Source organism: Macaca mulatta, chromosome 2, assembly GCF_049350105.2.
Source record: "Macaca mulatta isolate MMU2019108-1 chromosome 2, T2T-MMU8v2.0, whole genome shotgun sequence".
Classification (NCBI taxonomy): domain Eukaryota; kingdom Metazoa; phylum Chordata; class Mammalia; order Primates; family Cercopithecidae; genus Macaca; species Macaca mulatta.
This window is the reverse complement of record NC_133407.1, coordinates 14,046,022-14,071,371: the sequence shown is the minus strand read 5'-3', so window position 1 is coordinate 14,071,371 and position 25,350 is coordinate 14,046,022. Positions and strand designations below refer to the sequence as shown.

At 37.8% G+C, this 25,350-nt stretch overlaps 1 long non-coding RNA gene across 1 annotated transcript in view; it reads left to right on the top strand.

The window, feature by feature from the left end:
• The first annotated feature begins 942 nt into the window (after positions 1–942).
• Positions 943–25,350, top strand: part of LOC114676215 (uncharacterized) — a 211,520-nt gene continuing 187,112 nt past the window's right edge. The window contains exon 1 of the long non-coding RNA XR_003727063.2: positions 943–1,028. This is a non-coding gene — a long non-coding RNA (uncharacterized LOC114676215). The remainder of the gene's footprint in view (positions 1,029–25,350) is intronic.

Sequence of the window (25,350 nt, the reverse complement as noted above, 5' to 3'; positions counted from 1 at the left end):
ACCCCAAAGTGGGATTGTGTATCATATGACAATTCTATTTTTGGTTTTTTGAGGAACCTCCATAGGGTTTACCATAATGGCTGTACTATTTCACATTTCCACCAGTAGCACACAAGAGTTCCCTTTCCTCCACATATTGGCCAACACTTATCTTTAATCTTTTTGTTGATAGCCATTCTAACAGGTGTGAAGTGATATCACATTGTGGTTTTAATTTGCATTTCTTTAATGGTTAGTGATGCTGAGATTTTAAAAATATATATTTCTTGGCCATTTCTATTTATTCTCTTGATAAAATGTTTATTCAAGTTCCTTACTGTCTACTTTTTTTTTTTTTTTTTTTTTTTTTTTTTTTAAAGAGATGGTGTCTTGCTCTGTTGCCCAAGGTACAGTGCAGTAGTGCCATTATAGCTCACTGTAGCCTCAAACTGCTAGGCTTAAGTGGTCCTCCTGAGGCAGGAGAATAGAGAGTTAGAGTAACCAAAGGTTAAGGATGATGGAAAAAGAACAGCAGGTGCAACCATTTCACGTAAGTGAAAGAAAAGCATGTGCAGACAGTTCTAGGCAAGATTAGGGAGCATATAGGCCCCGTCCTTGCTCCTGTGATAACAAGACAGAAGTTTCCACTTTAGCCTCTGATTGACTGTAGGCCAAGCCTCCACTTCAGCCTCTGATTGTTTGCAGGTCAATCCTTCATAGAGTGAAACCAACTGGAGACCTTTTAAAGGCACCTGGGGGGTGTTGCCAAGTTCTTTTGGCTTTATAAAAACCCTCGGGAGCATTGCAATGGAGAGGCTTTTGGGCTGCTTGCTGGAGCCTGCTTCTCCTCTGTGAATTATATTTTAGCTTCTTCAATGAATCTGTGTCTTTGTTACTCCGTTCTTTTGTTGCATTGTTTGTCTTTCATTGCTTTGTTCTTTCATTGCTTTGTTTGTGCATTTTGTTCAAATTTGTTCAACACGCCAAGAATCTGGACAACTCACAGTCAAGACCTTCTAGCTGACATATTTTGGTGAGCCAGCCAGGAGGTAAGCCCAAATTTTGGAATTTATTTTTCCTTCTCTTTCTTTGTCAAAGCCATCGTTTACAGACATGGGTTGGGCAGTTAAAATCCCGTAGGGCATCTGCTGCTTGAAGTCTCCCATGATAGGATAACTTGGAAAAGGACATTTAGGTCCTGCTGAATGCAAGACAAATCCATGCAGGTTTCTGTTTGTATGGTGAAATGTCTTTCAGAAGGTTAGAACCCTCATTTTCTGATTTCTATGTTTGTTTTTTTAAATTTTTATTTAATTTTATTTTTTGAGACAGAGTCTACCTCTGTTACCTACACTGGAGTGCAGTGGCATGATCTCGGCTCACTGTACACTTCACCTCCTGGGTTCAAGCAGTTCTCCTACCTCAGCCTACTGAGTAGCTGGGATTACGGCATGCACTACTATGCCTGGCTAATTTTTGTATTTTTAGTAGAGACAGGGTTTCGCTATGTTGGCTGGGCTGGTCTCGAACTCCTGACCTCAGGTTTTCCACCCGACTTGGCCTCCCAAACCGTTGGGATTACAGGCGTGAGCCACCGCGTCCGCCCTCTATGTTCATTTTATTGATGATTTGTGGGGAAAGCAGTAGTGCAGAATTACTTTTTTCTTAGAGTAGGGAAAGGGACTCCTGTTTTATGTATGGTTTTTTTTTTTTTTTTTTTTTTTTGCATGAGAACCTATAATTTTCATTTGTAGAAACAAACCCCTGACTTTGTTAGTTTTAAGCTACATTGCAAGGTCCCTTGTTTCACAAAGGTTACAGGCTGAAGCAGCTTATTTCACTTGGTAGGATGCAAAATAGCTGAGTATTGCATTCTGAGACTAAGGGAGTCATAGTAGGTCCATCACTTATGGAGGGAAAACATTCCGAGTAGTGCAATGGCCCACCTAAGTCAGAGACATCTGACACTCTAAAATCAGAGATATCTGAACTGGATAAAGACTGAAGGGGCCCGGGGTCTTCCTCACTGCCTCTGTTCAGGAACATTCATTACTACTGAGGAGCCCCAGGTAACTCTGGATGTAATGGGTACATGAATTCAGTTTCTTTTTTATACCGGAGTAATTACTCTGTCCTTACTGTTTGTGTGGGAAAATGCTCTACTAGGACCACGATTGTTGTAGGAATGGAAGAAAAAAAATAAAGTCAGTCATTTTGCCCCTTCTTTTAACCTGACAATTTGAAAAACAAATCTTCCAGCAGGAGTTTGTAATAGTACCAAGCTGCTGTTCCCCTTGTTGGGAAGGGATATTATGGTTAAAATAGGGACACTGATACAATTTAAGCACTGCCAGGGTCCAATTTTTTTTTTTTTTCTGCATATGGATATCCAGTTTTCCCAACACTCTTTACTGAAGAGACTATTTTTTTCCCGTTGTGTATTACTGGCAACTTTGTTGAAAATTGATTGACCATACATGTGTGGGTTCCTTGCCCAGCTATCTATTTTGTTTTATTGGCCGATATGTCTGTATTTACATCAGTACTGTGCTGTTTCAATTACTATTGCTTTATAGTATACTTTGAAATCAGGTAGTGTAATGTCTCCAGCTTTGTTCTATTTGCTCGTGATTGCTTTAGCTATTCAGGGTTTCTTTAGTGGTTCTATATGAATTTTAGAAGTTTTTTCTATTTCAGTGAAAAATGACAATGGACTATTTATAAGGGCTGCATTGAATCTGTAGATTGCTTTGGATAGTATGGACATGTTAATATTAGTTCTTTAAATTTCTGAACACAAGATGTATTTTCATTTATGTCTTCTGTTTCTTTCATTAACATTTGTAGTTTTCAGTGTACAGGAATTTCACCTCCTTAATTAAATGTATTTCTAAATATTTTTGTAGGTATTATAAATAGGGATTGTTCTCATGACTCCTTTCTCAGAATGATCCATATATATAGAAACACTAGTAATTTTGTGTGTTGATTTTTATATCCTGCAACTTTATTATTTCTAACAATTTTTGATGGAATCTTTTGGGTTTTCTGTATATAAGGTCATGTCATTAGCAAACAGCAACAATTTTACTTCTCTCATTTCTATTTGGATGATGTCTTTTATTTTTTTCTCTTGCCTAATTGCTCTGGCAAGGACCTCCAATACTACGTTGAATTTGAAGTGGTAAGAATGGATATCTTTGTTTTGTTTTTGATCTTGGATAAAAGGGTTTCAGTTTTTCACTGATTAGTATAATATTAGCTGTAGGGTCTATAAGTAGCCTTTGTTGTATTGAGATACATTTGTTTCTGTATCTAATTTCTTGAGAGTTTTTATCATGAAAGGAAGTAGAATTTGGTCAAATGCTTTTTCTGCATTTAGTGAGATGATCATGTGGTTTTTGTCCTTCATTCCATTAAAATGATGTATCACATGTATAGCTTTGTGTGTGTTGAACCATCATTACATCCCCGGAATAAATTCCACTAAGTGAAGATGAATGATCCTTTTAATGTGTTGTTGAATTTACTTTGCTAGTATTTTGTTGAAGATTTTTGCATCTTTGTTCAGCAAGCATATTGGCCTGTTATTCTTTCCTCATTGACATTTTAAAAACTTCCTTGGAAAAATGTCTATTCTAGTCCTTGTCCATATTTAATTGGCTTGTTTGTCCTTTTGTTGTTGAGTCATATGAATTGTGTACCTGACAAATTCTGTATGAAAGTATATGTCTGATAAATTCTTATCTGCTATGTCTGATAATGTTCTTATCAGACGTATACTTTGCAAATATTTTCTATTCTGTGGGCTGTCTTTCTACTATCTAAAGTGCCTTGAAGCACAAAATTTTTTAACATTAAGTTCAGTCTGTTTTCTTTTGTTGCTTGTTGTTTTGGTATTATATTTAAGAAATCCATTGCCTAATCTGAGACCATGGAGATTTAATGCTAGGTCTTCTAAGAGTTTTATAATCTTAGTTGTTACATATAGTCTATAATCCATTTTGAGTTAATTTTTACATGTGGTGTGAGGTAGAAAAACAGCTTCAATCTTTTCATATTTTATTGTTGCAGCACTATTTATTACAAAGACTATTCTTTCCTCATTGAATTGTATTGGCACTCTTACTGAAAATTGGCTGTAAACACAAGGGTTTATTTCTGGACTCATTCTATTTTGTTGAATTATATGTTTATCCACATACCAGTAATACACTGTCTTGGTTACTGCTATTTTATAATAAATTTTGAAGCCAGAAAATGTAAATTCCCAACTTTGTTCCCTGTCAAGATAGTTTTGTGGTTCTGAATTTCTTGCATTTCTATGTGGATTTTAGGATAAGCTTATCAATTTCTGCAAAAAAGGAAGTTGAAATTTTGATAGGGATTGCATTGAATCTGTAGATCAAATTCAGCAGTATTGTCATGACAAAATTACGTCTTCCAATCAATGAACATGGAATGTACTACCGTCAATTTAGGTCTCCTAGTTCTTTCAACATTGCTTTGTTTACACTGTGTAACTCTTGTTATTCTTTTGTTAATTTTTTTCCTAAGCATTTTTTTTATTATGTGATGATAAAATGGAATTGCTTTCCTAATTTCATTTTGACATTGTTCACTGCTATCTTTCAACTTTGCTCAACTTATTAATTGTAATATATATGTTATATACACAGACATATATATATTTCAACCTTGTTCAGCTCGTTTGTTCTAATGTACATATTTTCTATTTTGGGATTCCTTAGTATTTTCTATATATAAGATTATGTCATTAGCTGGGCATACTGGGATATGCCTGCAGTCCCAGCTACATGGGAGGCTAAGAAGGGAGGATCGCTTGAGCCCAGGAGGTTGAGGCTGCAGCTAGCCCTAATGGTGCCACTGTACTCCAGCCTGACTGATATGAAACCCCATCTCAAAAAAAAAAAAAAAAAAAAATCATGTCGTCTGTGAATAGACAGTTTTTCCTCTTCATTTCTAATCTGGATGCCTTTTATTTCTTTTTGCCTAATCACCCTGGATAGAACCTTCAGTACAAAGTTGAATGGAAGTGACAATCAATAATGGATATCTGTGTCTTGTTTTTGATCTTAGAGGAAAAAATTCAGTATTTCACTGTTAAGTATGAAACTAGCGGTGAGTTTTCCATATATATCCTATATCAGGTTAAGGAAGTTCCCCTTTATTCCCAGTTTGCTGTGTATTTTTATTATGAGAGTGTTGGATCTTGTAAATGCTTTATCTGCATTGACTGAGCTGATTATATGGTTTTTGTCTTTTATTTTGTCAACATGATATTTTATACTGATTGATTTTCATAGGTTAAACCATCATTGCACTCTTGGGATAAAATGTACTTGGTCATGGTATATAATCTTTATATATATATATACACACACACACATACAAACACATATATACACACATATATGTATATACATATATATACACACACACACATATATATGTTTCTGGATTCTATTAGCTGATATGTCATTAAGAATTTTTGCATCTACATTCCTAAGGGATATTGGTCAATAGTTTTCTTGTAATGTCTTTTTCTGGTTTTGTATAAGGTCAATAATGGCCTTATAAATGAGTTTAGAAGTATTACCTTCTTTCCTTTTGGAATAGAGTTTTGGAAGAGTTCTTTAAGAATTGCTGTTCTGCTTGTGGGAACTAGGAGTGAAAAGAAATTGGTGTTAATTCTTTAAACATTTGGTAGAATTTATCAGTGAAACCTTATAGGCCTTTGTTTTTATTTATCATGGAAAATTTTTGATTAGTAATAAAATCTACTTTTCGTAGATGTATTTATATTTTAATGTTTGAGTCCATGTTGCACTTTTTTCTGATAATTTATTGTATTTACATATTTCCTTAATATAATTTAATAAAAAACTTGCTTAGGTGTACCTAACCTTCTCTGTATACCTAACCTTATTTTTTCCCTTCCTTCCTTTTCTTTCTTTCTCTTTCTCCTCTTCTTCCCTCCTGCCCACAAATATTCATTGAGGGTTTACCATATGCCAGTATGTATTTTGAGTACTGAGAGTATGATGGTAAACAAAACTGCAAACAGTTTTTACCTTAAAAAATCTGCATTCTCTGTGGAGATATAGATGATACACAAACAAATGAACACAAATGAACACACACACAAATGAATGCCAGGCAGTGACATGTGTAATGAAGAAAACTGTCAGGTGTCAGGGTAAAGACCCAAAGAGTTAAGGAGGTGATGGTAGGAAAGCACCTAACCATAAAAATTTAATTAATAGGTGATAGCACAAAAATGGGAAGAGAGATAAACTATTAATACATGAGTACTGATATTTGCTTGTTTGTTGGTTTTAAAGCAGAAAATTTTTTACTTTTTGGACCAATTCATTAGATTATTTAAAAAGATTTTAAACAAAGTTACTTATACACATTCTTATTGAACATAAATTCAGCTGAATTTATTTAAAAATAAAGAAAAAATTGAAACTCTCCTTAACACTAATTTAGTGTTGCCACTATGCTGAGATAAGAGACATGAATCTGAGATTTTAGCAGTTGTCTTCAGTTCTCATGAGCATCTTAAAGTTTGACCACTTCACAAAGATGACTGGTTTTAATGTTTAGAGTTGCTGGAAAGTAGTGTTTTCAAAACTAATTCTGAAAATTTGCACCATGTGTTCTTTAGAATCTAAACTTTTCCATGTTTCTTGAAGGCACAGATTGTATCATTAATGCCATTTATGGCTTCTCAAGTTACATTGGAGACTTGTGGACTCTCTGATAGCTTCCCAATTTTATTCCTGTTATTTATACAGCTTTAGCGCTCTAAGATTAAATCCAGGTTGATGTAATCCATTGCTCAATAGAGATATCTAGCTGGGAAAAAAGGAATCTCATTTGAACTCCATTAAGTAAACAAACATACAAAATAATGAATAAGAGAGTTGATTAAATGATGGATTATGCCAGTGGTAACTAGCGGGACAATACTGGAAACAAGAAAGGTTAGTGGTTGGTTGAATGACAGCCTGCGAACTGGTTCCATATATAATTAGCTTTATGCATATTTCTGCGTATATGGTTTTACTTCAGGATGAAGATGCTTAGAGTTCCATTATTTCTCAGTAAAAAACAAGAGATTCCACAGTAACTTTTTTGATTTTTTTGTACAGTTTATACCATAACTAATTTTGATAAATTGTTTTAGAAAGTAGCAACTGAGTACCTCCTGCCATACTGAATACTTTTTAAAAGGTTTAATCAACAATATTGGCATATTGCCAAAGGCTGTTGAATATAGTAGCTCCCTGGTGAACAGGGCTGCAACTTGAAAATAAGGTCTCTATCAAAAGCTAAAGGGTATATTTTTCTAAATTCTGTATTTCAAATGCTACATAATTCTCTAGGCTTACTGTTAAAAAAGAAACTCAGAGGCCCTAAACCTCATTTGCCCTGATTATTACATGAAGAAAATTAATATTTGAAAATACCACAATCACAGTCACCTTTTGTTCAGACTTGGGGTTACTCTATGCTATGTCTACCCCACTCAACAATAGTCTTGGGCATTTTGCCCGAGCCTGGAATTGCGGGATTTTGACATTAGAATACATCTAGAAAGAATTGTCTCAAAGTAAATCTTTTGCAAGATGGTATCGAGCCCATGATTGAATAGTTTGGGTAATGAGAAACTTATTAATTACCCAACTATTTATTTCACTTTTGCGGGGCCCTGAACAATGAACCAAAACATAACCTCAGTGCAACCTACAACCATTGGCTTATTTTTGTTCTCTAGATAAATGTCTTCCAGGTATTTAAGACAGCAGTCATTTTCCTCTAGATTCTCATTTTCATCCTGCCACTCAAGAATTTATGAAGTTTCTAACTTTCAAAGCAAAATGTTTCCCCTTATAACTGAAACCCAAATTACATTTATTCTTGTGTAAAATGTGGGACAGCTGAGTCACACCATTATGGTGCTAAAATAATCTGAAAGAAGAAATGGGTCTTCAAATAATTTAGCCAAGTCATTCTCATCCCTTGTTAATAGGTCACAGTGCCTTGTTGATTTCATTTTCTGATGTGACAGGATATGATCTCATTTCAACTGCATGATGTGGGGAGAATTGACTGTGCTTCCAGATGTGCAGAACCATTGAGAGAGAATCCTGGCTTTTGGAACCTCATTTATCATAGGGAATAGAAAGTTTCACTTTCACTTTGGCCCTACTCTAGATGTGGAGTTGTTCCTCCAAGCCTACTCCAACTTCTCACAAAAATATGATGGATCTCAGACAGACAAGCCTATACCAATGATCTATGGAGGTCAGGGGGAACAGCTGGGCCCATAAACCCTATTCTTCATTAACCACCTAAAAAAATCATGTTTCAAGTCATTTAACCTTCTAGCATGTATGCATATTTTGTAGCCACACAATTACAAGAGCTAAAGCAACATAACTATGAGGCTATATCATGGCAAAGCAACTAAGAGCTCAGTGACTCCATTAAAATTTTAAAGGAGTTAATCCTCTGGGAAGTGTTCCTATTAATTAAGCAAAGGTAAAATAAAACAGACTTTACATTTATTCTCTGCAAGGAAGAAGGAGAGCCATAGCCTGAATGCAAGGAGCTGTGTGATCATAGGTAAATACATCACCTCCTCAAGCAGTTGAAGGGTGAAAATTTTAGATCATTTATCTGCAAAGCAAACTAGGTCAATATTTGTTCATTCTTTTCTGGAAAAGTGAGGGTTTCATTCAGAAGTTTTTCAGAAGTCCATAGGAATTTCAGAATGCAACTTAGGAGACAGAAGGCCAATCCTCAGTTGATACTGAGTTCAGTAATGATGCATCATGGAATGAATTAGAGAGGAAAAAATTGTCTGGCAGAGTAGATCAATGGCCATCACAAAAACAGAGACTTTCGATCTTCTGTTCCCAATCCCCACCACATGTATATAATCTAGATACTTTGCATGGAATTTGTGAATTTATGGAGTAACAGAGGGGGTATCCAATGGAGAAATCTGGCGTGCATGGGTTTCCCAAACGTACTTGAAAAGATAACTCCTTTGCCGAGGTGTACAATACACAGACTCTCTCTCTCTCTCTCTCTCTCTCTCTCTCTCTCTCTCTCTCTCTCTCTCTATATATATATATATATATATATATATATATATATATAAAATTTTTTGAGACAGAGTCTTGCTCTGTCACCCAGGCTGAAGTGCAATGGCAGGATCTAGGCTCACTGCAACCTCTGCTTCCCGGGTTCAAGCGATTCTCCTGCCTCAGCCTCCCAAGTAGCTGGGACTACAGATGCGTGCCACCACACCCGGCTACTTTTCGTATTTTTAGTAGAGACGGCATTTCGCCATATTGGCCAGGCTGGCCTCTAACTTCTGACCTCTTCTGAAATATTTCAAGGAAGAAAGACTGCAAAGAAAATGATCTGTATTTTCTGTTTACCATTGGTCTTTGGAGAGAGAAAATGTGTGTTATAGCGGTCTTAAGATGAACAATTAAAAAACAAATGAAATTTAAAAGTGAAGACAAATGTTAATGAGGGAAAAATGTTGATGGACTGTGTCTTAGTTCAGGTTCCTTAAAAATAGCGTGAGGTGGCTGGGCGCAGTGGCTCATGTCCTGTAATCCCAGCACTTTGGGAGGCAGAGGTGGGTGGATCACGAGGTCAGGAGATTGAGACCATCCTGGCTAACACAGTGAAACACTGTCTCTACTGAAAGAAAAAACAAAAAACAAAACAATTAGCCTGGCATGGTGGCAGGTGCCTTTAGTGGCAGCTACTTAGGTGGCTGAGGCAGGAGAATCACATGAACCTGGGTGACAGAGCCAGATTCCATCTCAAAAAGAAAAAAAAAATAGTGTGAGGCAAGGATTCTTATATAGTTGATTTATTGAAGTAGAAACTTGTAAGGAAATGAGGGAAGCAGATACTACAAGGAAGAAGCAGAGATGTGGGTATAGCTGAAATGAAGCCCCAGCCTAATTCATGGGGAGGTGTGAGGCGTAAATGCCACTGCAAAATTGGCCTGTTTTAAGACAAGGACACTGGCCTTTGGCTCCTCTTTAGTGGCCAGTCTCTGACTACAGGACATCCCACAGGGAAGGCATAACCTTCCAGATATTTCTGAATGAAGCAGCCTCTGTTAGCAGAGGATAATTTTCAGAAGGGACTAATTAACAGTTAACACTCACACCAGCTGGGCGATGGGTGTGCTGACCTGCTAAAGGAGGTCTGGGTGCATCATAAGAGCAGGAGAGTCAGGCAAGCAGACAAACTTATTAGAATATAGACAGAAAAGGAAACAGTCAAAACCAAAGAGAAGAAAAAATGAATAAAAAGAAACCACAGGGATCAAAACAAAAGAGGAAGATGTGTCTTAGAAAAGTCATGATTAAAAGAGTATAGAAAGAAGGGAGTAGCAAAGTAGACAAAAATGAGAGACAAAGAAGGATATAAAGGTTTTGAGAGAAGGATCAATACCTGTACTGTTAGAGAGAAAGCGAAATGGTCATTTGGAAGAAAGTAATACTGTTTGTTTTGTTTTTTCTTTTTTTTTTTTTTAGTTTTTGAGATAGAGTCTTACTCTATCACCCAGGCTGGAGTGCAGTGGTGTGATCCCAGCTCACTGCAACCTCTGCCTCCCAGGTTCAAACGATTCTCCTCAGCCTCCTAAGTAGCTGGGATTACAGGTGTGTGCCACCACACCTAGCTAATTTTTGTATTTTTAGTAAAGATGGGGTTTCACCATGTTGGCCAGGCTGATCTCAAACTCCTGGCCTCAAAGTGATCTGCCCACCTCGGCGTCCCAAAGTACTGAGATTACAGGCATAAGCCACCATGCCTGGTCAATAATACTGTATTGTATACTTGAAATTTGCTAAGACAGTAGATCTTAAATGCTCTTACCACACATTCACACACATACACACATGCAGAGGTAACTATGTGAGGTGATGAATCCAGCTAAAACATAAAAAAGAAATTTGTGTGCAATCCTAGAAGGAAGAGAATTCTAGATTGAACTAACATTTATTAAGAGACAACTATCTGCCAACTGCTTTCTACAGCCACTGTCCTATTTTACGGAAGAGAAAATTGAGGCTTGAAAGAAGTTATGTAAAGGACGCAAGAAAGTGGTAGAATAAGAAAGTGATACTATGCACTTGAACTCTCAGCCCTGGACCTTTTGCAGTTTGACCATGACATGATTTAATAAGAACATATGAGCAGTGAAAGGGTTACCTTGTGTGAGTTGAGGGTAGAGTGATGTGAAGGTTGAGAGTGACCTTGGTCTACAAGGAGAAGGGAATTAGGTAGAAATCAACATGAAGCAGAGAGGCTGTAGAGGAAGAGGTGTCCATGCCACTGACGTTTTTATGGGAGGGAGGGTGACACTCTACTTCATCTGCTTTGTAATCAAACCAAAGGAAATATATTAGGGAGGGTTGTCAGAAAAGATACCTACATCAGTCATCTGTTGGATGGCATTAGTTAGGAGTTAGGTTGGAGGCCCATGCTGCTAGATTAATGAATATATCATAGTGGTTCTTATCCAGGAAAGAAACCCAAACGCTGATTTCAGTGGAAGGATCTTGCAGTAGTAGAAGATGATATCAAGTGGTGGGCCACAAAGGAATGACTGGATGCTGACATCCCTCGGAAGCATTATGGAGTAGAAGATTGATCTGTAAAGTGGGACAATTAAAGCACCAAAAGGCCAACTACTAACCTGCAAAAAGAAAGTCGTAGAAATTCCATTTAAAATCCCTTGCAATCTAGAGCATGTAAGAAAGCACACAACCCTTTCTAGGCCGGGCGCGATGACTCATGCCTGTAATCCCAGCACTTTAGGAGGCTGAGATGGGCAGATCATGAGGTCAGGAGATCATGACCATCCTGGCTAACACGGTGAAACCCCATCTCTACTGAAAATACAAAAAATTAACCAGGCGTGGTGGCAGGCATCTGCAGTCCCAGTTATTTGGGAGGCTGAGGCAGGAGAATGGCATGAGCCCAGGAGGTGGAGCTTGCAGTGAGCCGAGATTGTGCCACTGCACTCCAGCCAGGAGGACAGAGAGAGAGAGACCCCATCTCAAATAAAATAAAATAAACCTTTCTAATAAGCACTTAATATACAGATTGAGAGAGATACCTTCATTCAGGCTGCATATCAGATAGTGAGGGCTTCTTGAGAGAAAGTGGATGGCTTACATTCATTTTCTGTCATTATGCAATGCCAGTGGATTCTTAGCTACTGTTTAGTTTTAACCAAGCCATCACTCACAAAATAGATAAATGGCTCTACAAGATTTCTGAAAAGTGTGGATTTAAAAGGATTCTAATAATATAAACATAATAAAGAATTACATAATAAGATGACATTTTTATTTTTAAAATTTTATTTTGTTTTGAATTCAGGGGGTATATGTGCATGTTTGTTACTTGGGTATATTGTGTGCTGGTAGGGATTGGACTTCTAGTATACCCATTACTTAATGAGTGAACATTGTATCCAATAGGTAATTTTTCAACCCCCTCCTCTACTTTTGGAGTGCCCAGTATCTGTTATTTCTATCTTTATGTCCATGTATATCCATTATTTGGCTTCCACTTGTAAATGAGAGCAGGCAATATTTAATTTTCTGTTTTTGAATTAGTTCACTTAGGATAATGGCCTCTAGTTCTATCCTTGTTGCTGCAAAAGACATGATTTCATTCTATTTTATGGTTGTATAGTATTCCATGATATGTATAGATGTATAGATATATGCATATATGCATACATATATGCATAAATACTTAGTGTGTGTATGTGTATACACACATGTATACACACATTTTCTTTAGTCAACTGTTGATGGACACTTAGGTTGGTTCTGTGACTTTGCTATTGTGAATAGTGCTGCAATGAAGATACAAATGCAGGTGTCTTTTTTATATAATGATTTATTTTCCTTTGGGTAGATACCCAATGGTTAGATTGCTGAGTCAATTAGTTATATTTTTAGTTCTTTGAGAAATCTCCATACTGTTTTCCATAGAAGTTGAACTGATTTATATTCCCACCAGCAGTGTATAAGCATTTCCTTTTCTCCACATCCAAACCAACATTTGTTGGTTTTTGACTTTTTAATAATAGCCATTCTGTCTGGTATAAGATGATATCTCATTGTGGTTTTAATTTGCATTTCTCTGATGACTGCTGATGTTGAACATTTTTCATATGTTTATGGACTACTCGTATTTCTTCTTTTGAAGTGTCTGTTCATATCCTTTGCCCAACAATGTAGAAGCCAGTTTTTAATGAGGTGGGTTTTTTTCTTGTTTGAGTTCCTTGTAGATTTTGGACATAATCCGTGTCAGAGGCAAATTTGCAAATACATTCTCTCATTCTGTAGATTATACGTTTACTCTATTGACTATTTCTTTTGCTGCGCAGAAGTCCTATGTGTCTTTTAAAATTGGTTGTTGCATTCGCTTTTGTGATCTTCATTATAAATTACTAGGCCAATGTTGCAGAAGAATTTTTCCTAGGTTTTCTTCTAGAACTTTTATAGTTTCAGCTTTACATTTAAGTCTAATCTAATCTATCTTGAGTTAATTTTTTTATATGGTGAGAGATAGGAGTCTAGTTTCATTCTTCTGCAGATGGCTAGCCTGTTTCCCAGTATCGTTTATTGAACACAGTCTTCGTTCTCCATTGTTTATTTTTGTCAACTTTGCTGAAGATCAGTTGTTTGTAGGCATATGGCTTTATTTCTGGCTTCTCTATTCCATTCCATTGGTCTATGTATCTATTTTTGTATCACTACCATGCTGTTTTGGTTACTGTAGCTTGTAGTGTAGTTTGAAGCCAGGCAATGTGGTGCTTCTGAATTTGTTCTTTTTGCTTAGATTGCTTTGGATATTCTGGAGACGACATGAGTTTCATTCTTTCTTCTTCACCAGTATTATGACATTTTAAAAAAACTACTCATATTTTAAAAGTGACCTAAAATAATTAGAACTTTATATATTAGGTATACAGATTATTACAGGTGTGACTAATCAGAAAAGCTGAAAAATTATTGGTAGAGCACTATTCATTATTCACTGTTTGCCTCAAGGGCAGACAAGTCTGTGGTGCTGTTTATGACCCCGAGGTTCCCTTGGATCAGACCAAGTTTGACCTTATTCTGCTTCCTTGTCTTTTACTACTTAGCTCCCTAAGCAGAAAACATTAAATAGAAAGACACCTGCACTCGTTTGCACCAGGGTCTGAGTTTCAAGTAACCTAGGACAAGTTAGAAAGCTTCTGTGTACTTCAGTTTTCTCATCTCTAACATAAGGACAATAATCTCAGGTGTTAAAAGAGGTAAAGTTTTAAAAGCACATAGGTTGGTTCCTGGCACAACTGGTGCATAAAAATAAATTAGCTCCCTTTGTTTTCCTTTCTAGCCAGTCCAGTATTGAATTTTATCATGTTTCTGTTTCTCTAATCCAGTATTAAATAGGCAATGTAAATTAAATCCCAGGAAGATATCTTAATTTTTTTTTTCATTTCATTTGAAACTAGAATGGGGGCCAGCAGTCATCATGAAATGCATCCTTTATACTGGAGTCTGGCATAAAGAAATGGGTTAATAAGCTTATATCATTGAAATCAATAATTGCTAGTAGCGTGTTACCATGCTTGCTGTACTTTTTACTAATACTAATACATGCATAACATTCGACCTGTGGAAACAGACTGAAAAATTTGGGTTTCATCTGGTTTCAGATTGTGTTCTCCAAAAACAGAGCCTTACACAACGATTTTGTGCTTGTGGTTCATTTAGGGTATTTTCACAAAACAAAAACCAACCAACAAGCCGAGAAGAAAAAATTTCCATGATCACAAGGAAGGGAGCTAAGCAGAATAAGGCAGGGGAAGGGACAAAGCAAGGTAAAGTCTAAACATGGTCTGTTCCAAGGGAGGCTCTGGGTCATAAAAGCACCACAAACTTGTCTGGCCTTGAGGGATGCAGACTGGCCTTGGACAACTAAATAGATCATTGGCCATTGGCTACTTATTTTGAGGGAGGGGTGAGTGAGGACTGTAACTTTCCTCACCAGGTGACTGTTATCAGTCTGGGTGAATTTTTCAGAGAAGGAGGCAGCTGTGAGCTGCTAGTAGCCAAAACTCACTGCAGCTGAGGAATTAGTGCCCGGGTCTTTTAAAGAGGGTGTGGGTGGGACACACAGTGTCTTCTACCTACCATCAGATGAACAAATTTAAGTTTTCAGGAGAACTTTCTTACTGTCATATGTGTGCATCAGCAACACGATGTATTGTGTTTAGGTGCAATAGTAAGGCTCCTCTTCATAGCCCACAGTATTGCTGTCCAACAGAAATATAAAATGGAAAATAAAAGTATTTTTAAATTTTCTAGTTGCCCCATTAAAAATTAAAACAGGTGTACTTAATATATTTCATTTTAATTCAATATATGCAAACATTATCATACTAATATGTAATTAACCTAAAACTTATTAATGACATTTTTATTCTTATTTTAGCAGTAAGTGTTCAAAATCTGGGGTGATTTTTAAAATGGAGTTGATGGCTATTATATTGAACAGCACTGGACCTCAGTCTATAGGAGTGGTTGACTTCAAAGCTGTTGCTTGGTTGTCAGATCTTAAGCAATAAATTCTGATTTTACTCTTCATTGACAGCATACACTTGAGGAAGTAGGGTAAAGTGATGGGCATAAATTTTAGGAGAAGTAGGGAAAAATGGGCTTTGGAGTTAAGTAGACCTGGTTCTAAATTCTCATTCTGCTACTTCTGATCTTGGCTAATGTATTTCCCCAAATTTATTAGGATCTGTTTCCTCAAATGAAAAATAGTATAATATTTAATGGCAGAGTTGAGCATTAAAATGTGCCCTAAGTTTCCAACACACACCTGGTCTGAAAGAGGTGCTCAGTAAGCCAGCAGTTAATGCCTTCTCCTATGGCTGATGGAGTGTGTGTCTCCATGTGGAGAAGAAATGTAGAGTAATCTTTCTTCATTTTCTCTCACTTCTGTGCTCTCCATCTCTTCATTACTTTTCTTATTTCTCATTGCATATTCTCATTTTCTGCCTTCCTATTCTATATCTTTTCATTCAAAAATGAATTTATTATTTTTATGTTTACTTAGAGATAGTGTCTTGCTATGTTGCCCATGCTGAATTTGAACACCTGTGCTTTAAGTGATTGATCTTCCCACATCAGCCTCCTGAATAGCTGGGACTCTAGACACTCACCACAACACTCAACTTTCATTCACATATTTAAATAAAACGTTGTTTTGAGGCTAAATTATTTCATTACAAAGATTTTCAAAGATTAAAACTTCCTTCGAGGTCTAGTTCAAGTCCTACCTTGTTTTAGAGATGAAGACACTTGTTTGAATGCTTCTTTCCTTCCTTCCTTTCCTCTATGTGCTGGCTGTCCTCTGTAAGATCATGGTCTTCACTATGAAAATCGTCTTGGGTTTTGGGGTTGGTTATTTTTGCAAGGCAGACCACTGGAACCATAGTTTAACAAAGAAAAGATCAGCTCCTCTTACACTTTATGCCAAAACAAGCCTTGTGAGCATTACAGAAAAACAATCAACAAACATTACTTCCATGATTAATCACTATAATGAATATTAATAATATAGCTGATATGATCTCAGGTTTCTTTACTAACATTGAAGGTTCTTAAATGTTTCCAATTTAGTTCACATGCTTCTTTTTAAGTTAGTTTATTTTTTGCTTGACTGACTAATGCTCTAGGAAAGTGCAACAGCCAAATCTGAGTGGTTTTGCAATTGGTAGTGGTCTTATGTAAACAGAAGCCTTCATATACATTGTAAATTTGCCCATAGTTCACACTTAAGTGTTCTCTGCGAACTATGAGCACATTTACAACACTGGGCAACACTGTCCAGTAGAAATATAATGTTGATCACATATGTAATTTAAAATTTTCTAGTAGCCACATTGAAAAGTAAAAAAAAGGCAAAAATTAATGTAAAAATATATTTTATTTAACTTAATATGACCCAATAAATAACATATTTTCTCAGTACACCTATAGCCAACCCTCCTAGGTTTTCTCTTGAAGAAAATGAAAATTGCATTCTGAATGATTTACAGAAGTGAAGCCCCATTATAGTAAGCAAACCTTGATAGACAACTTCTCCAACTCTGAACATGAGATGGTCAAAGCAAGATTAGGCCTATGATAATTAGGGTGGTCAGGTTCAGATACGTCTAACATCTGGAGTTTGTGTAGGAGGGCAGAAAGTCATGCTTAGACAAGGAATGAGCTAATTAATGATCCTATTTAAAGGTCAGCCATTTACTTTTTCAATAGCCTAGTGACATTTATCCTAAGTCACTTAAGAAATGTTATAAAATGTCACAGATTCATGTAGCATTGCCATATGGAGGGCTTGGATCCTAAAATTGGTCTGCACAGGACTGTGACTCCATATTGATAATATAATCAGGAAACTGTTTTGAGTAGAACAGGAATTGCAAGTTAGCATCAGCATTTTGCCAGCTTAATTTTATTCAGTACTCTAATTTTCTGCAGAACTTGTAGATCCTCATACTGATTTGTCAGAATGGGGGAATTTTGTCCATTAAAATGTGATTTAGGATTGGGAGCACAGAGTGGCCTTCTAAGATCTCATGCCAGAGAGTGACACAGATACAAGGGAATGGATGAATTTAGGGTGTCAAATTGTTGATGCATTCACACTTTTAATATTTGACAGGACTATAAATTTAAAAAGTTTTTCTGTGTGGTAGATTAGTTCGATTACTTACTAGACAAATTCCCTTAAGTAAAGGAGATTGTGAAAAATGCTACAGAAATTCTAGAAGAGTATCAAAGTTGAGGAAGAAGTAACAGTGATCTGGCCGGGCGCGGTGGCTCACGCCTGTAATCCCAGCACTTTGGGAGGCCGAGGTGGGCGGATCACGAGGTCAGGAGATCGAGACCATCCTGGCGAACACGGTGAAACCTCGTCTATACTGAAAATACAAAAAAAAAAAAAAAAAAAAATAGCCGGGCAAGGTGGCGGGTGCCTGTAGTCCCAGCTTCTAGGGAGGCTGAGGCAGGAGAATGGCGTGAACCCGGGAGGCGGCGGAGCTTGCAGTGAGTGGAGATCGCGCCACTACACTCCAGCCTGGGCGACAGAGCGAGACTCCGTCTCAAAAAAACAAAACAAAACAAAAAACAAAATAAAAGAAGTAACAGTGACCAGAGTTGGAAAATACAACTATTAAGGTGGAACCAAAAAACTTACAAAAGTGACAAAATGTCAGACTAGCAAATGTGGTGGCCATTTTTTGTGGCCATCCATCATCCTATTTATCTTCTTTTGGTAGTATTACCCTGAATTCCATAGGAAAAATATTTCTTCCTCATTGCGTGGTATCTGTGGTAGGACTGTCAACCAAGTGTTCTTGCGCTGCACTCCCCTAGGAAAGGATTAGACTCATGTTCCAAGCTGTGTTGATTGGTCTTTCCATCCTGACTCTCTGAGTTCTGAGTGGAAAGTTTCAATGGCAGAAAAATCACTTGAAACTGATTAATTCTGGGAGCATGCTCTGAAGAGACCACAATCATTTTCTTCTTCCTAGCATCCCTGTTCTGTTCAGTTTCAATCCCAGTTTCTAAGTTTTCCTTTGATTAAGTTACACAGTATCCTTCCAAGAAATTCCCTTTTGTATATGGCAACTAGAGCTGTATTAGCTTATCACAGGAGCAAGCAAACCATAGCCCAGGGGTCGAATATGGCCCACCACTTATTTTTTTGCAAATAAAGTTTTATTAGGACCCATAAATATACATTTAAATATTATCTATGCTTATATGCCGTAACAACTGAAGTGAGTAGTTGTGATAGAAATCTTATAACCCAAGAACCTAAAATATTTAACACCTGGTCTTTTAAGAAAAAAATTGCTTACCCCTAGCTTATCAAATGTCTTAGATTTGAGTTGTCTCAGAAGCAGACCCTGAAACAAACATTTGATTGCTAGTAGTTTATAAGTTGATCCCATGAGGAGTGAGGAAGTGAGATAAGGAAGAAAAGGAAGCAATGAACACTACATTCCCAAGCAGGTTCCTGCGGTGGGCGAATAGCTCAGTACCACAGAGGCCATTGGAAAACTGTAGAAATATTTCAGAGTTTTTCCACCTGTCGACTTAGTGAGCCAGGGTATTTACATACTTACTCCTGAGGCCAGCTTGTGAAATCATTGACTCTCCTGTGCCTGCCTGGAAATTGGCAGAATGGGCTCTACCAGACAGGACAAAAGCTCTGTGGCACACAGCACCTCTTGCCCCAATTATAGAAGCCTTAGAGTTATAATGCCCAGAAATGGTGAGTGCTGAGGGCTTTATAAGCAGGGCACAAGTAGTGTCTGCCACTCCAAGAGTCTTAGCTGGTAGGCAAGTTAGAAAACAAGCTTTTGGTGAGATTAATGCCCCCTCTCTTTTCCAGAGAACATAATTGTGTTAGTTCCATTACGATGAATGCAACTAACTCCTTGGGGAGGATGGAGTTGGGGAATATGTATATTAGAAAGAACATTAGCATTAGAGCCTAGGAAGTTAGAGTTTGGTCCTGCTTTGGATTCTATTATTTATTGGCTATGGTGAACTTTAACCAATTAGCTTTTTTCTCTGGGTATCTCAACATTCAGCAAACTAGTCTGGGTTTATTTCCAGAACAGTTCAGCAGGATTCCAAGAGAATGAGCAGAAGAAGATAAACTCTTAAGGCCTGGGTTCAGCTCTGGCACCCCAAAACTTCCATTGTATTCTACTGGCTAAAGCAAAACACAAAAACCAGGTCATATTCAAAGGAAGGGGGAGATAAACCACATTGCACACCACTATTTTGCAGTTATACTTAATTGCAAAGGGGTATGGACACACACACAGATGGAGAATTAGAGCTATTTTGCAGTTTGCCATACAAGCCATGGCAGACTGCACATGGATAGTTGCACCACTGCAAGCCTTAGTGCGTGAGTACAATTTCTCTTCAAGTTCCTTTTCTGCTGAACTGTTTGTTTTTGTTTTTGAGACAGAGTCCACCTCCCGGGTTCAAGCAATTCTCCTGCCTCAGTCTCCCGAGTAGCTGGGACTACAGGTGCACACCACCACACCCAATTAATTTTTGTATTTTTAGTAGAGACGAGATTTCACCATGTTGACCAGGATGGTCTTGATCTCTTGACCTCGTGATCTGCCCACCTTGGCCTCCCCAAATGCTGGTATTACAGGTGTAAGGCACTGCACCTGGCCTGCTATGAACTCTTCTATTAAATACTTTGAAAGTTTAGGAACAGGCAGCAATCAGGTTCATGACGTTTTCAATAGGGCAGACTTCTCCAACTGTCCCCTGAACCTTGTAGTTATGTGATCAAAAAGCAAATATTTTATCTTTTGACCTTCTTACAGAAATATTATATATATAAAAAACTTTCTTCTTGGGGATACCTTCCCCCTTGTTGAGTTAACAGAATATGGAAAAAATCAGAACGAATAGTTTCTCCTTACCAGGGATATAGCATTTGAGTGCCAGAGGTAAGGACCAGAAACTAGAAGTTTTCAGTTGATTGGCACAGTTATACCTAAAATAAGAAGTACTGAATTCATTATTAATGCTTCCTGGCTGTCATTTTTGATTTGGGCATCCAGTCTCAAGAGGATGGTATGGTAAGGTAGCATGGTAAGGAAGCTGGCAAACACATGGGCTGTTGAGTCAGATGGGCTATATTCCATCTACCCCTTGCTAGCTATTTACTTTGAGGAGAGAGGAACATTGCATCTTGAACCCCAGGCTGGCTGACATTTTAGAGTGTATCAAGGGGAGATAGTAGAGCAGGAACAATTAAGGCATGTCTGTAGAGAAGGTTTATCCTAGGGAAGTTGAAGTTTAAATCCACAGGGTCGGGCCCAAATTTATCCTAGGGATCCACAGGCTTGGGCCCTAGTGATGATTTCGCTGTAAGAGATAGGGGATGCTCATTGTCCGTACTTAGACTTGTTTTCCTGCCCAGCACCTATGGACTCAGAGCTAAGTTTCATGGAGAGGAGGCTTCAAGTAAAATTCTGAGGGTTGTTATCCCCTATTGGCAAGACATTGGAGTTTCTGGTAGCAATGCTGGTACTTCTCTAATAGGAGAGGCACAAAAGCAAGAAGTATGGAGAAAACCAAGGAATTGGAGAGCAATGGATACCAGCTCTTTCCTAGAAAATGGCAGCAGAGTAGGGTCTGGAGACCCTGTCCAGCTAAGCTGTCAGCAGACATCACTGAGAGTATCCAGAGAGATGGAGGAGGAATAAGGCAGCACACTCTCTGGGGGCTAATTTTCAGGAAATTTTTTGTTGGACGAGGGCATCCTTCATCAGCAGCTGGTGCAACTGGTGTTAAAGTCAGAGAAATATGGATTCTGAGTAACTATGTCATGCCAGAGGAAAAAGGCATCAAGCTCATGCCAACATGTACAGCACTATGGTCGGCAAGTCATTATATCTACCTGAAAAGAGCCCAGAGTCCAGTAGGAGAGACAAGATCGTGAGAGATCTATTCATTAAGGTTGGCAGCAAGGGCAGTGGGGTGGAAAGGAGGTCAAGGCAACTCCAGTTCCTGGCTGGAACTGGGATGGTCAGGTGAAGCTTCAAAGAGCAAAGCGGGCACAGTGCTTGAAGGGTGAATAGTAGTTTTTCAAGCAAAAGAGGATCTGCGTATGTGTGCATTTGCATGTGTGCACACATGTGCATGCTCTCTTTTACATCCCTGTGCCTCAGTCTCATCTCCAACTTGGAGTTATTTATGCTCTACGTGTTGGTTATGAGAATGGAGCACAATAATATATGTAAAAATTCCTTTGCAAGTGATCAAGTATTAAAAAGGTCATTTAATGATAAAAGTAATACAGTGAAAGCCTTGTTATTACTGTATCATGCAATCAAGTCTGTGGTAATTGATAATATTACTGAAGAGTTTAATATGTCACAAGCTTTATATGAATTAATTCAAATTAGCCTTCACAATATTCCTTTGATATGGGTACGAATATTATTTCCATTTTGTAGATGAGACAACAAAGGTACAGAGAGGCTTAATCAGATCACACTGCCAGTGAATAATGGATCCAGGATTCAAGTTGGCATTTTGACCCAAGTCTGCAGCCTTAAGCATGATGATACACTGTCCCTCTATGTATTATTTCTAATGCTGCCTGATGCACGTATTCTAGCTACCACATAATACACATTCATTGATTAATACTACCTGTCTGTAATTCTAATTACTGCAGATATTGCATTGAGCAAAACAAAATTTTTCCCCTCAAGGAGCTGACTGTATCTTCTATCCTAATGAAGGATACATATAATTAGCAGGTAAATAATATATGTCCCATTGTGAAAAATTCTAAGAAGCAAAAGCAAAGCAGGCAAAGGGCAGAGATGGAGAGAGTGTAATGTTAGCTAGAGTAGATAGAGGGGCTGTCTCTCATGTGATGCTGAAGGATAAAGAAGGGTTGAAGGAATTTATCTGTCTAGAGAAATAACATTCCAGGCAGAGGAATAGATGTTAAGACCCTAAGATGGGATGGTGTTTTTAGTGTTTAAGGCATCATATAGTGGAAAACATGGATAAAAGGGAGGGAGACCAAGGCGGGTGGATCACCTGAGGTTGGGAGTTCAAGACCAGCCTGAACAACATGGAGAAACCCTGTTTCTACTAAAAATACAAAATTAGCCAGGCATGGTGGCACATGCCTATAATCCCAGCTACTGGGAAGGCTGAGACAGGAGAATCACTTGAACCTGGGAGGCAGAGGTTACCGTGAACTAAGATCACGCCATTGCACTCCAGCCTGGGCAACAAGAGCAAAACTCTATCTCAAAAAGGAAAAAAAAAATAAAAAGAGAAAGAGCAAGGACAAGAATGATAGGAGATAAGAGAGATATAGCAGAGGCAAGATCCTGCATGGCTATATAGTTAGATTTTTATTGTTTTTTATTTTTTTATTTTTTTCGGAGTGATATGGGAAGCAATGAAAGTTACAATAACCTGGCATGGGTCCCTTTTTTTTTTTCTTTTTCTTTTTTTTTTTTTTTTTGAGATGGAGTCTCACTCTGTTGCCCGGGCTGGAGTGCAGTGGTGCGATCTCAGCTCACTGCAACCTCTGCCTTCCGGGTTCAAGCGATTTCCCTGCTTCAGCCTCCCGAGTAGCTGGGACCACAGGTGCCAGCCACCATGCCAGGCTAAATTTTGTATTTTGGTACAGACAGGGTTTCACCATGTTGGCCAGGATGGTCTCGATCTACTGACCTCACGATCTGCCCGCCTTGGCCTCCCAAAGGGTTTGCTTTTTAAAGGATTATTCAGGCTGGTATTTGAAGGAAAACTACAGGAATGCTGAGGTGGAGCAGGGAGATCAGTTAAGAGACAGTGACAAAAGCCCCGGAGGGAGATGATGACTCAAACTCAGAGTCATATTGGTGGAAATGCAGAGAAAAAAGCAGAGTCTAGGCCTACTCTGAAAAAATAGATAGCAAGACCAGATGAGGGATAAGTGGGGAAAAAAAGGAATTAAGGGTACCTTCAAAGTTTCGCATGAGAGAAATTCCATGAACCATGGAATTGCAATTTATTGAGAGGTACAGCTGATGGACTAGGGGTTTGATTGTGAATATAGAGTTAGGGCTTATACGTATACAATTTGAAATGTTTCTTAGTTACGGAAGTAGAGGTGGTAAGTAGGCAGCTAGAAATAAGGATCTGTACTTCAGAGGATAAATTTTAAATGTGTGTGTCATTACTTGTAGAAGGCATTGAAGTAATGAAACTAAATGAAATTACTTAAAAATTCCCATGGTTGTGAAACCTGAGGCCTGAGCTCTGAGACATTTTGGTATTCATAAATATGGAACATAAGGGGAAGCCAGCTGATGAGATTCAGAAGGAGCAGCCAAGGAAGGAAAATGAGACCAAAGGTGACACCTTGGAGACAAAAGGAAGAGCATGTTTGAAGGAGAAGAGATGATTGAACAACTGTATTAAATATTGCAAACAAAATGGGTATGATGACATCTGAGAGTTGATATCTAAAACTGGCAACATGGAGGTCATTGGAGGCTTGATAAAATAAATTTTGTGGAGAGCATGGGAAGAAAGGTTCAGGAAGCAGCAAACTTTTGAGGAGTTTGCTGTAAAAGAAAAGAGAAAATGGGTCAGTAACTGCAGAGGATTTTGAGGTCAAGGGAGAGGTTTCTTGTAAGATGAAGAACTTTAATGAGAATATTTTAATGCTGATGAGAATAGTTCATGACAGAGGGAGAGAGAAAGAGATTTCCTATATTGCAGTAGAGAGGATGAATAATTGAAAAAAGGATTCCTTGAGGAGTGAGAGGGAATGAAATCTAGAATAGAACGGAAGAAATGGAGGATGTATCTTGGATAAAGCACAAATATATTTTCTATTGTAACAGGAGGAAGAAAGAGTATATACATACAGATGTGGGTAGACTGACAGACATGTAGTAGCAAGAGGAAGTTGTATTCTTTCTATTCTGCTTGCTTCTGTTACTCAATAAAATAATCAGCCAGGTCATTGGCTGAGATTAGGGACATGGAAGGAAGTTGGAAATTTAAGAAAAAACAAAGAGTGAATGGAATTTTGGGAGCATGAATGAGTAAATTGTATAAGAAAATGTGGTAGGATCAATGGGCAGCTCACGGTCCCTAGGTTTACATGAGACCAGTCAGCGGCCATTGTGGGATTTTCTCTAGCTATATTAAGCCACTGAGATGCAGGTCCGAAGTAGTCGAAGAATTAGACTCAGCTAAGAAGAGTTCTTTATTTCTAATCAGATGAGTATAATGGAAGGAGATAGGAAAAATGTAGTTGAAAATGTAATCAAAAGAACAATCATAATCACCTATTATATTTCAGAAAGAAAATGGATAATTTCAGCTTGATGACTGCGTGATTATTACTGTGAAGATACTATTTATTGTTAATATTTTCGTCTGTTGTCTAATGGTATTTTGTCTAGCCTGTGTTAGGTGAGGGGAGGCGACAGGAAGCCCTCTTTCTCACTTTTTAAAAAAATAGACAATTCATAATAATTCAATCATTTTAATGATGAATGTGGTTTAAGTTCTATGGATATTTGTTGAATACTTATATGTGCCAGATGCTGTCCTAGGCAGTGGGAGTACAGACAGATACAATGTCTAGTGAATGAAGTCAAATGAGTGTATAAACTATAGCATGGTAAACACAATGGAGGAG